Raw genomic sequence first — 11739 nt, 5'->3', positions numbered from 1 at the left:
GCAGCAGCAGTCTGATCGTAAAATGCATGAAAGGCTACTTTTCTCAATGGATAAAATGCACAGGTTAGACTAATGAATAGCTCACATGGAGAGCTGTTGTCAGTAGAGCTGCAATTTGAGCTGGAATCTGGCTAAAACCTTAGAAACTTCCTGTAGGCACATTTACCCTACCCCCCTGAGCCAAAGGTGAGCATGCTCAGAAAGGCAAACCTGAAATGTAAACAAAGGCTGAATCAAAACAAAAAAATCCCTGGGATTGTCCCTTTAAGGGAGACCATTTTCTCACAAACTGATTCATTCCGAAATTAAGCCAGAGACAGAATCCTTCATGGGGACTACCTAAAGTAAAACTTCTCAGAATCTGATTCAGGCATCTGTCCATTCACATTCCTTTTACCAGAACCAGATATATTGAAAGGATCAAGAGCCTGCACTATACTCAGAACAAAGGCCAATAAATTACACCAGTCCAGTGTCACTGGTAAGTCATATGGTTAGGTCTGTGCCCCTTTTGACAAGGATTCCTCAGCATACCAAGCAATTACCTATGAATGGCCACAACTTTCTGGTTAAGGAGCGAGTCATTCCCTGCCCAAAGGCACACCAACAGGGGTCAAGGACACGCAAAACAGCAGGTCTGAGATAGCTCTAGGGACCACACACCAGTGGGAACCAAAAAGAGGTGGTGCAAGGAACTAGCTCGGGCCACAGCAAAGGCACCCACCTGCAGATGTGGCAAACTATCAACCTACATCGGCAACATTTTCATTCATACTTTGGGTTAGTCCCCCCACTAGGCTAGAAGCCTGTCTTCAAGGGGGAGACCAGAGGTGGAATTTATACTACTAAGAAACTTGGCCAGGATATCAGGGAATTTCCCATCTCTTTTCAATAGGAGCTGCAGGACCTTTTACATCCACTGGAGCCACAACCAACTCAAGCAAACGGGACCTCAATTTCTCATTGAAAAGGCTACACAAATGCAACACCTCTTATGTTACTGCATTACAGTGTTAGTTATCAACCTGGTGTGGAAACTAAAACCATGGTCTTCTGCACAAAAGGTGTGCACGCACTACCTGTTGTAACACTGAGCAAGGTGGCTACAACTTGCAAGCTCCTTTTCATGATGTGACCCCACCCCTCATTACATACCCCCCAGAGCTTTACTTATAAACATGCCACTCAATATGCTACAGACATTCTCAGTACTTTGTCAGGAAAAAAAACTTTTACAAGGAGCTGTTGAGAGGTATGATTTAGATGTATGCAGTACATCCTCCATTTATCCATTCTGTCATAGTCAAACAAATGACCAAATAAAAGCATTTTTGCAATACAGCAAGCCCTTACACCCTTGGCATGGTCAGTAAAACTAAGAAATATGTTGAAGCATGCTGACAAACCCTAGAAACAGCATTTTTTAATCTGAATATATGTTTACAAGTGCTAGACTAAACTCAAACGCTGTTAGTCCCTTTTCAATCTTGGGTACCCAGGAATCCCAAGGCCAAATTTAAGAAACCCAGCATACTGTGTGCAGCATTATACATGAAAGGCCAGTACCTACTAGTGCCTTCACACTTGAAACTGCCTGGGAAAGCTAGAATAGCCACCCGGATGTTAATTTTGGTCAAAGTTAAGCAGTTTGGTACAAGGCTGAACCCACCAGGGTCCAACAGTCCAGCCACCATCCCCAAGACCAGCCAACAGTAAATAACCAAAAATCACAATCTTCACTCAAACCACCAACTTAACAGAAGTGCAAGACGCTCCTTTACGACTGAATTCCATTAAGGGATCATGGGAGCTGGTAGGTTTCCCCATCTCCCCCTGTAAAGTGTTCCAGCATACTGAGAATACGTAGAATGATGCACATCTTATTGCACTCCTTTACCAAGGTTAAATTATGCTCTAGTTTTCCTAAACAGAGGACACAGTTCAGCCAGGAAAATGGCTTAGCGGCCCAGTTGTATGCAAGATCTGTTGTAACACGTTGGAATCACTGGCAAGACATTTGCATAAATGCATCACACATTAAACTGTGGCAAAGATACCACAAATGTAACTACACAAGTTTCTCGGTTTTACCAAAGTTCTAAGATTTTAAGTCCTACATGCATCTACTGTAGAATACCTCTGCCTTTCACCACTATCAAATGTTTCCACATTCCCATGGAACCTAATTTCACACCCCCATCAGTTCTAGTATGCTGAAAAGGTTAACCAGGTCCTTTGATGCACACACACTCGTGCCCCTTTAGAATTTACATAATGAATTTTATACAAACCCCTGCATTCCAAGACAAAATCTCAAACTTCACCACTTAACTGCTCAACACTGCACGACAGGCACTGCTTCACTTAAAGTACATGACATTAAGGAAAAAGATATACAAGCTCATCTGAGTATGCTCAGAAACACATCACTTCTTACCAAAACTAAAGTCATGACACCATGTGTGCAGCATCATACATGAACATCAGGTAACTGCTAGTATGTTCACACCTGCAACTGCATGAGTAGATCAAAGATCCACTCAAGTGTTACTCTTGGTCAGAGTTGAGCAGACTAGAAACAATGAATTATTCCAACTGCCATCACTCAGACCATCTTCAAGCAACTAGCTATACAAGTGACACTTGCTAGTAATTTTTTTAGTTAACAGGGGAAGGAGGAATATCTTACATTCTCCCAATAGTGCATTAAAGAACATACACGTGTACACAAGCCTTCTCACAACAGAAGACTACTCAAACCTTATGGCTAAAGGCACCAGGACCTACGTCCCAAGAGGGCCCACCTCCCAAGTACTTTTCTCCAAACTTGCCTACAAAACTACTGCTTATAGGAGCTATCCATTGTCGTTAACACTGATATCTTCAATGAAGCAGACATTTTCAAATTACAACCAATGACATGGATAAAGATTAAAGCTGCTTAATCTTTTTATTTTTGTGGTTGGAAGAAGGTACAACTGGCTGTTCCATGTTATGCAGTAGACGGTGCCCTATTCACAGGGAAGTTTAATAGCAAGTCAGCAACAAAAAAAGTTGTAAAAAAGTAATTTTTCCAAAAAAAGCATAGTACGAGGCACTTACACACCCCAGCCCCAAAATAATAAACCATCAGTTTCTCCACTGAAAAAGCAGTCGTAAGATTAAGTGATACACGCATTTAAAGTAAACAGGTGTCTCAGCAGTAAAATGAGTTCCTAGACAAAATATAAACTTCTTACAGGAAGTTTTCAGTCACAAAAAATTAAAGTGGAAGGATTTTCCCAGAAGACAACTTATGCTCAGCAGCTGAACAGCATTAGGACAGTTGCTCCTCCAAAGTCCACACAGGAATGCTCTACTAGGCAGCAGGAAATCTCTGAAGAGCTTAGCAACTAAACTTGCCAGCAGTTATGTCAAGAGACATGACGGAACCCATATACCTTTGGCTACTGCAGCAGTGATTGTTTAATCCTGGGATTCCTGGGGTAGGAATTGTTCACATCATACAAGTACATTACTTGGTGTTCACAACTCAATTTTGCTACAAAGTTATGTAAATCAAGAAGGCTAACTAACTCATGTGGCAAGACTTGCACCAGAATTCTCCAAACAGAACAGAAATTTTCCAAGACTACTTAGCTGAAATATGAAAGCCAGCCAAATTGCATCTGATAGCATACAGAACACAGAAAATAAAAATCCCTAAAGGATGCCCCCCTCACCCACAGAAGTGAAGGAGATTACACAGGGGTTACAGCCCCATCACCAAGACCCCTACAGAGAACAAAGTGTTCAAATTGCTTTGGTCATGGCTGAAAAGGGTCCATGGACCAGTACAACCCAGTAAAATAACTTCTATCTTTACAGCTTTAAATGACCAACTAGGCAATTTACTCAGTCAGGTTGTTCTCTACTTGTACTTTTCACATTTAGCTGTTCATATTGTATACCTCACCATACGATTTCAACTTTTTTCTATGCAATTCGAGTCAAACATTAGTGTGTGTATGTTAAGCACATGACTGTGCCCTCCTAAAGTGACAGGTATGCAACTCTTTGCTTAGACTCTGCAGAGGTCAAAGCTGCCAAGCCTTCCACTGTTGAGTTTCATTTTTTTTTTTTTTTTATTTTAAACAAACCATTAGAAATAAGATAAGAGACAACAAGATCAGATTGTTAGTACACAATCTTGTCTTATTTGACTTTTGTAAATCTACAGTATGCTTCTCATTTCTTCAAAAGACTTCACCACTACTTCGGGATTATCAAATTACAACATAAAGCTCCCTTCATAGACACGGTTAGGGTAACTAGCTCATTTCTGACTTCAAACACTTCCAACATACCGGTCACACCTAACAAGAGCAACTGAACAGATAGTTGGGTTTACAAACAAGAGCTTTAATCTCTCTGCCTGGAATCACCTAGCATGGTGATAAAGGTCAAATCATAAACACGAATACTTCAAGATATCTACTGTGTGCATATTGTGTCTATTTACTTCAAGCTAAATAAAGTTCCAAATACCATTTACTGTAGAGAGATAATTTCTTACTAACTCCCAGAAGAAACTTCAGACCACTTTTTGCTCCGAATTTACTGTCAGATGGCTCCAAGGAAAACTGACTTACAGTAGGTGGCAATAAACCACAGTATTACCCTAAATGTGTAATAACTTTCAGTCCTATAAGCTTACAACAATGTGGGCCAGACTACAACCCAAGATCAAACAGCAAAGGGAATTGAAGAGCTGGATAGGGGCGAGTGTTAATGGCCAGCACCAGCTCACCCATCCTGGGGGAGGGATGCAGCTTCTAGCACATTAGTTATGCCTATCAAATAAGCAAGCACTCACAGAAAAGGACAGGGTAGACTTGCACTATTAGGCAAAGCCCACACAGACTTGGGAGTACGTGGGTGGAATGTGCACACTCATCTCCCAAGTAGCTACTGCAATACAGCCTAGAACACTAGCCTTCTCCCCAATGCCAGACTCTCACCAAAAGGAAGCTTAATGGGCCAAATCTGCCCTCCAAAATGGGAATAAGTGAGCAAGAATGAATGACATCGGTAGGAAGCAGTGTGTATATAGCAGATAATGCAAGAAAGTTTAGGTTAAGAATTACAACAATCACACACAAAAGGAATAAAAATGATTTAAACTATCCATGGCAAAAATTGTTTGCTACAATTCTGGATAAGTTAGGCATACGCCATACTGACTACATAAATATACATTCTAAAATATGACTAAACACGAGTTCCAATATAAATCAGTGAGCCAGCTCTTCAACTTAACATCCTAAACACTTTGCACTGCTTACACTGAAACCCCACTGTCAAACATGCAACTTGTCAATTACTTTCAGGAGGAAAAGTTCAAACAAGCAGTCAATCCCTCTTAAGAAACACCATGCCAAAGAGTGAAGAGATTTTAGATCAACAGCCAGCCTTTGCTCACTTAAAACTTTTCAAAACTCCTTTAGTAATATGAATACCCTAAAATCTTCAGTATGGATGAATCTAGTTTAAAACAGGTGAACCTTTTACAGACAGGACCTAACAGTCAACTGTTATATCATCCTTCGTAAACTAAACAGGCTCTACTTAGAATACAAACAATATTATGGTTTAAAAGTTACCTTCAAGACAGATCATTCCAGGTCTACAAAGAGCATGCATCAAACCAAGGCTCCTTCAAACAGGAGTACTCAGCTTGGGTCTATGTCCATTGAAAATGCTCTCACCAGTGAGCTCCCTCCCCCAATTAGTTTATAGTGAGTGCACATTGAACCTCACACTTACAGCAACACACCCACAACATCAACTGAAATTATGACAGCTTCATTAAGAGACCCAAAACAAACTTATCCATCACCTTAAAAACCTAGCACAATGATTTTGAACACCTCAAAAGATTCTCAAAAAACAAGAAACTTTACAAGCACAAATGTAAGCCATCTCCTAATTGTGACTGAACAGATCTCTTGGGTCCTTACTATCCTTTACACAAAGTTATGCTAGAAAATATCCTACTTAACTGCACTATCCCCCCAAACTCTAGAAAGGAACATAATTCCAAATATAGAATATGGTGGTTAGTAACCTTCCACCATAAATACAAATGTTGATTTGCAGACTTGTTTTACTTTGACCATTCAACCCATCTTTACTTACTGTTCCAATAGCTCTTTAAATATGAAAGAATAAAGCAGAGCTATTGCACCCCCCCCCCGATATCAGTAATGCACAGAGGGCTATGTATATCCTTTTTTCTACCTAGACTCAAGATTTAAGACAGCTATGGGCGAGAGGGCCTTCACAAGGCTTGCACCAGTCATTTGTGAAATTCAGGCAAGGAGGAACTTTTATCAAAAACCTAGGGGGGTGGGGTCCCTTCTTAGGGAATGCATTCATACTTAACCCATTCCTTTATGCAAAGGAAATAACTTCAAGCACATAACTGGTGTGCAAAATTCACGCTGCAGTCAACATGCCTTCCTCAATATGCATTTTGTTTGGCTCTAAGAAAATGCATCAGCTATAGATTCACCTTTGGAATGGAGTGATCACCCTTTTCACCTGTAGGAAATGGTTGGCATGCCAAAAAAGGACTTGCTAACATGAAGCCTGAAGAGGCGTAAAAAAAAAAAACGAATGCCCATTTTCACCACCCACTTTTAAGGAGACATTTCATAGGTAGGTAGTAGGCCATCTGCCCAAGGGCATTTATAAGCCTAGCCAGAGTGGGTCAGCTTTCGCCACCCCATTGATTAACTGAGCCTTTGTCAAGCAGAGCCAATGAAGTGATCCCAGGGTTGTATTTTCTGTTATTCATGCACTCAAGGTTTCTCTTGAGTGTTAGTGAGGGGCTCTGCCTAATGTAGTTAGGAAATTTGTTCCAAAGCATGGGGAGTCTCTGTGACAGGACTCTATCCATCCAGCATGTTCTACTTATTGTTGTGGTGAGGTTTAGCTCACTAGGGCAAGTGGCTCGCAGTGACTTGGATTTCTTTAGGTGGAGCATGTCCATCAATTCCGATTTGGACATGGTTTGTAAGTCAGGCAGAGATCACCTCTGAATAAACTATATGCGACTGAGTACAGCTGAAATTTTCTCCAGTCAGGCTCCATAGGACATATGTTTGAGGCCAATAATCCTCTTGGTGAGGTACTTGTGGTCTTTCCAGCTGTTGGAAGTGTCTTGTGAGGTACATCCCAAATGGGGCATTGTACTCTATGATGGGTCTGATAAGTGACGAGTAGGACACTAACCTCTATTTCTAGAAGCAAACCCTTTAGTAATTAGATGGGCCACATCAGATTTCCTAACTACTTTGGCAGGAGAGATTACTATCTACCTGGGTCTCCAGACACCTCTTCTGTATTAAGGGGGCTGCCACCTATGTGGTAATTCGTGGGCGTTCTGTTTTTCCCAAACTGGATGAGCCGAACAGGGTCGGGGTCAAGTGTTTGGAGGTTCCCCAATGTCTGTTAATGAGTTCCATGATGCAGACTAGGATAGTCAGGCTTATGGGGAGACAGTTACCAGGGTCAGTTGTGGCCCCCTCCTTTGTGGAGCGGAACAGTTGCTGTGCACCATTCTATGGGCACGCAGCCTGTGGAGAGGCTGAGGTTGAACAGAGTGTTTAGGTGGGGGGTTAGTTTGTTCTGTAGTTCATGCAAGACGCAGCCTGGGACACCATCTGGCCCCATTGACGCTGTGCTTTTGGAAGGGCTGTTGTCACCTGTGCGTCTGATTTCTGGGACACTACACCTGTGCGTCTGATTTCTGGGACACTACACCTGTGCGTCTGATTTCTGGGACACTACACCTGTGCGTCTGATTTCTGGGACACTACACCTGTGCTGCCTGATTTCTGGGACACTACACCTGTGCGTCTGATTTCTGGGACACTACACCTGTGCGTCTGATTTCTGGGACACTACACCTGTGCGTCTGATTTCTGGGACACTACACCTGTGCGTCTGATTTCTGGGACACTACACCTGTGCGTCTGATTTCTGGGACACTACACCTGTGCGTCTGATTTCTGGGACACTACACCTGTGCGTCTGATTTCTGGGACACTACACCTGTGCGTCTGATTTCTGGGACACTACACTTTTCTGGTATTGTTGTGGGCCCTTTTGGGGATGAGAGGGGGGTGAAGTTTGCACTGAATCTGCCAAGATGTTGGCAATATCAGTGGGTTCAGTATATTTTGTGCTATTTTGCACTAGCTCACAGCATATCTGTGAGCTGCCACTTAGATTCTTGACATAGCTAAAGAAGGCTTTGTGGGCATCTTCCGAATCCCTTAGCTAGCTATTTTTCTTTCGAAGTTAGCCTTTGATGATTTTGAGGGACCTTAGTTTCTTACTGATAAGGGAGGTCTTTCCTTCTTGGGATTTGCTTTTTTTCTGAACTAGTTTCCTCCTTCTATTGTATAGCCTGTTTATGGCAGGGGTCCACCAAACTGGTTTCCTTCTCTTAGGGAAGTGGAGTCTGTTTTGCTAGGGATGGCACGATCCATGCATCCTTGCAAGTGCTCAGAGTGCATTTGTAAAGGCTCCTGCATCTTGGACATCCTTTAGCGTGGGGGCTGTGAAACTTACCTCTTGTCTTAAGTAAGGTGACGTTTGCTATAGAAAAGTTTTTCACTGTGGTTTCCTTGGTTGGAGGTGGTGGTGTGGACACCCAGAGTGATTAGTTTATAGTCTAATCTAACCAGTGACTGGTTGACCTCCGGTGTGGAACACCTGTCGCCCATGTTGGTGATGACCAGGTCCAATTTTTTCACCTCTGGGATTTTACCAGCTGATCCAGGGCATTTGAGTTGATAAATTCCAGGAAGCGCTGGACCTGGGAGTTTGTACTGGAGTTGTTTTCCCAGTTAACGGTAGGGTAATTGAAACTGCCCAATATCAGGGTGTTTGGTAGGACCTTCATGTTTTCCAGTGTCTCCAGAAAGGCGGAGTGGTGGTCCTGGGTCATGGAGGGTGATCCGTAGCAGGCCATAATTTGCATTGCAGATTTGCCTGATGTTAGCTGCACATGGATGATCTCGGAGGTATTATGCTGCGCCACTAACCTGGAGGTGTAGGTATCCTTGATGAATATGGACACACTCCCTTTCGTGTTTCGGTCCACGTTCTGTGGCCGAAATGTGTGGTACGAGTTGTAGCCCGGTAGTGCCGGGGTGCTCTGTGGAGCCTTGAACCAGGTTTCAGTTAATGCACAGAAGAAACGTTCTCCATACTGAGGAGTGCTTTGAGCGCGTGCATTTTGAGACGAACTCCTGGCATTGAATAGCATAACCCTCTTTTTTTTTTTTTTTTTTTTTTTTTTTTTATTTGTGAGGTTTACGGAGGTGGGTTTGACTTCTGAGCCTTACCTAAAAAAGGCACTATGGGGGCAGCAAGAGCCTTGGCCAGTATTTGAAAGCCTAGGGGTGACAGGTGCAAGTTGTCTCTTGCGAAGCAACGAGGCTTGTCGAGCATGTCGTCCCAGGCTAACAGACACTGGATCCCCTTTGAATGACACCAGAAGCTTAGCCAATTGTTGAAATTGATCATTCTTCATCTTGAGAAGATATTAAAATACATAAAGTTTACATGGGGACTTCCAAGATGGTTGCAGAGTAACAGCTTGACTAGCGCTCCCAGAGACCAGTAGGCTTGTGTGTTTATAGGTAGATTTCAGTAACTGGCTATTAAGTGTACTGCCTGGATGCCAGGAAGAAATAGAGTACCCGGAAAAAAAAAAAAAAAAAAAAAAGCTACAAAAAGTGAGGAAAAAACACTAACTGGGGAAGTTCTGCAGCTGTTCAGCAAAAATCAATGCAACCTCCAGACGCAATTTCATGTAACCTACAGGAAGATACAAGACAACCGAACACAGATCCAGTTAAAATAAAACACCAATGGAGTATAACACAAACAAAAAGGCTGGACAAATGGAAAAAGCTTTAAACAAACATTCAGAAGAGATGATAAAGCTGCAAAAATCAGAGGCTGAAATGAAAAGGCTGGCTGAATAGGAGATTGCTCAGGAATATTTTAAAAAAAAAAAAAAAAAAAAACAGAATTAAAGGTCACAGCACGTAGGTAAAACCAGAGATTTTCAGCTATACCAGAGAAGCTGGAAGGAACAGACTGCATTAATTTTATGAAAACACAAATAAACAACTGAACTAGTATTTGACAGCAAGAGCTGTTAGTTGAAAAGGGCACAATGAGTGTATGCTCCTAACCTGGCTATAAGAAAGCAACCTGGATCTTTAACAGTAAAGATACAATCCTACCAGCAGGAGTAGATTCTGATAAAACGGTCGTACTAAAAGTGGGAGAGAGCAGTTTGTGGAGAATTACTACTCAATGCTACACCAGGCATGGTGAGACTTCCACCAGGCAGAAGAGGAGTAAATTCATGGTAAGATTTCAAACTGCTGTGCCCAGCTGTGTTCAAAGTATTCTTCTCTGGAGGGAAGAAAATCATTTTTTGATGGACATACATGCTAAGGAAGAAATACAAAAGTTTGTCCAATAAAAAGTGAGCTACAAAACAGTTTCTGCTTCTTCTTGTTCTGGTAATAAAAACCAGAGTAAATGTGAACCTTTTCCACTGTTTCAATGGAGAAAATGTTGGAGAAGGGAGCACTAGAGTTGACTAGAATTGAGAATACATTAGAAATGAAGCAGAGACAGGGTTGGGATTGCAATGCAATAATTATATTTGTGAAATATGACAGAAGAAAATCTGGAAATATTTTTTCAGAACATGTTGGACTTGTGGGGGACTCCAATGCATGTTCTATATGTTCGGAAAAATTCTTTGGGGTGGGAAGAGGGGAGAAAGTAAAGTAAAGATTTTGTTCTTAACAGTACTATTTTATGGCATATGGTTCTTTGCATGCTACGAGTGTAATGAGGATTTTTCCTCCCCCCCCTTCTCTTTCTTGTTCATTAAGAAATGTATGCAGTGCACTGTAAAAGAAAAAAAGCACGAAAGCAAGTAAATAAAAAATACTATTATGAGGCCCGTTTCTAGCAAAAGAATGTATGCTTAGTAGCAACTCTAACTGGCCCTCATGTCTCCATGGAGACAAAGTGATAGAAAATGGTTACAGTCCAGCTGACAGTGAATGGGGGGGGGGGGGGGGGACTGGCTAGGAGATCATGTTCTCTGAAAGCACTCCAGGGTTTTCCCAGCTGGGAGTAAAGAAGAGACAAAACCAGTGAATATATACAAGTACAGGCTGCACAATGCGTCTTAGCATGGATAACCTTTCTTTTAGATTAACTCAAGTCTTTGGGTGTGGCTGTCAGTATGGGACATTTGTTCCACCCCAAACGGGAATAGCCAAAAGATGACGAAGTTTCTATTTGAAGAAGGGTACTTCAGTATTTGTACACAGTTTTGTGTTGGTATTTTTTTTTTTGGGGGTTTGTTTGAGGGCTTCCAATAAAACAAAGTTTTAAGACGTGACATAGGTTCTAATGGATATGAAAAGAAACTGTATAAAAGTTCAACCTGCCAAACACTGTATGCATCCAACAAAAGCTGGAACTAGACATCAAAAGAGGTTATACAAATGGGAATAACTTTCCCACAATGATGCTTTCTGTAATCTTTAAATGTCAATGGTCTCAGATAAATACAAAATTTATATTAATGTGGAGTGCAAATAGCTATGTTTAAGAGACGCTTAAGAACCGAACATGTGAATTTGATAC

The 11739-nt window shown here is 41.8% G+C and overlaps 1 protein-coding gene and 1 pseudogene across 1 annotated transcript in view; both read right to left on the bottom strand.

Annotated features, from left to right (window-relative positions):
• RPL15 (ribosomal protein L15) overlaps nucleotides 1-11739 on the bottom strand; it is a 137755-nt gene that overhangs the window by 117475 nt on the left and 8541 nt on the right. The gene's annotated exons all lie outside the window — the stretch shown is intronic.
• LOC122799033 lies at nucleotides 2457-2614 on the bottom strand (annotated as a pseudogene).

The sequence above is a fragment of the Protopterus annectens genome, chromosome 3.part1, assembly GCF_019279795.1.
Source record: "Protopterus annectens isolate FY-2018-M chromosome 3.part1, PAN1.0, whole genome shotgun sequence".
In the NCBI taxonomy this organism is placed as follows: domain Eukaryota; kingdom Metazoa; phylum Chordata; order Ceratodontiformes; family Protopteridae; genus Protopterus; species Protopterus annectens.
The sequence above is the reverse complement of the archived record's forward strand: the minus strand, read 5'-3'. Positions and strand labels throughout refer to the sequence as shown.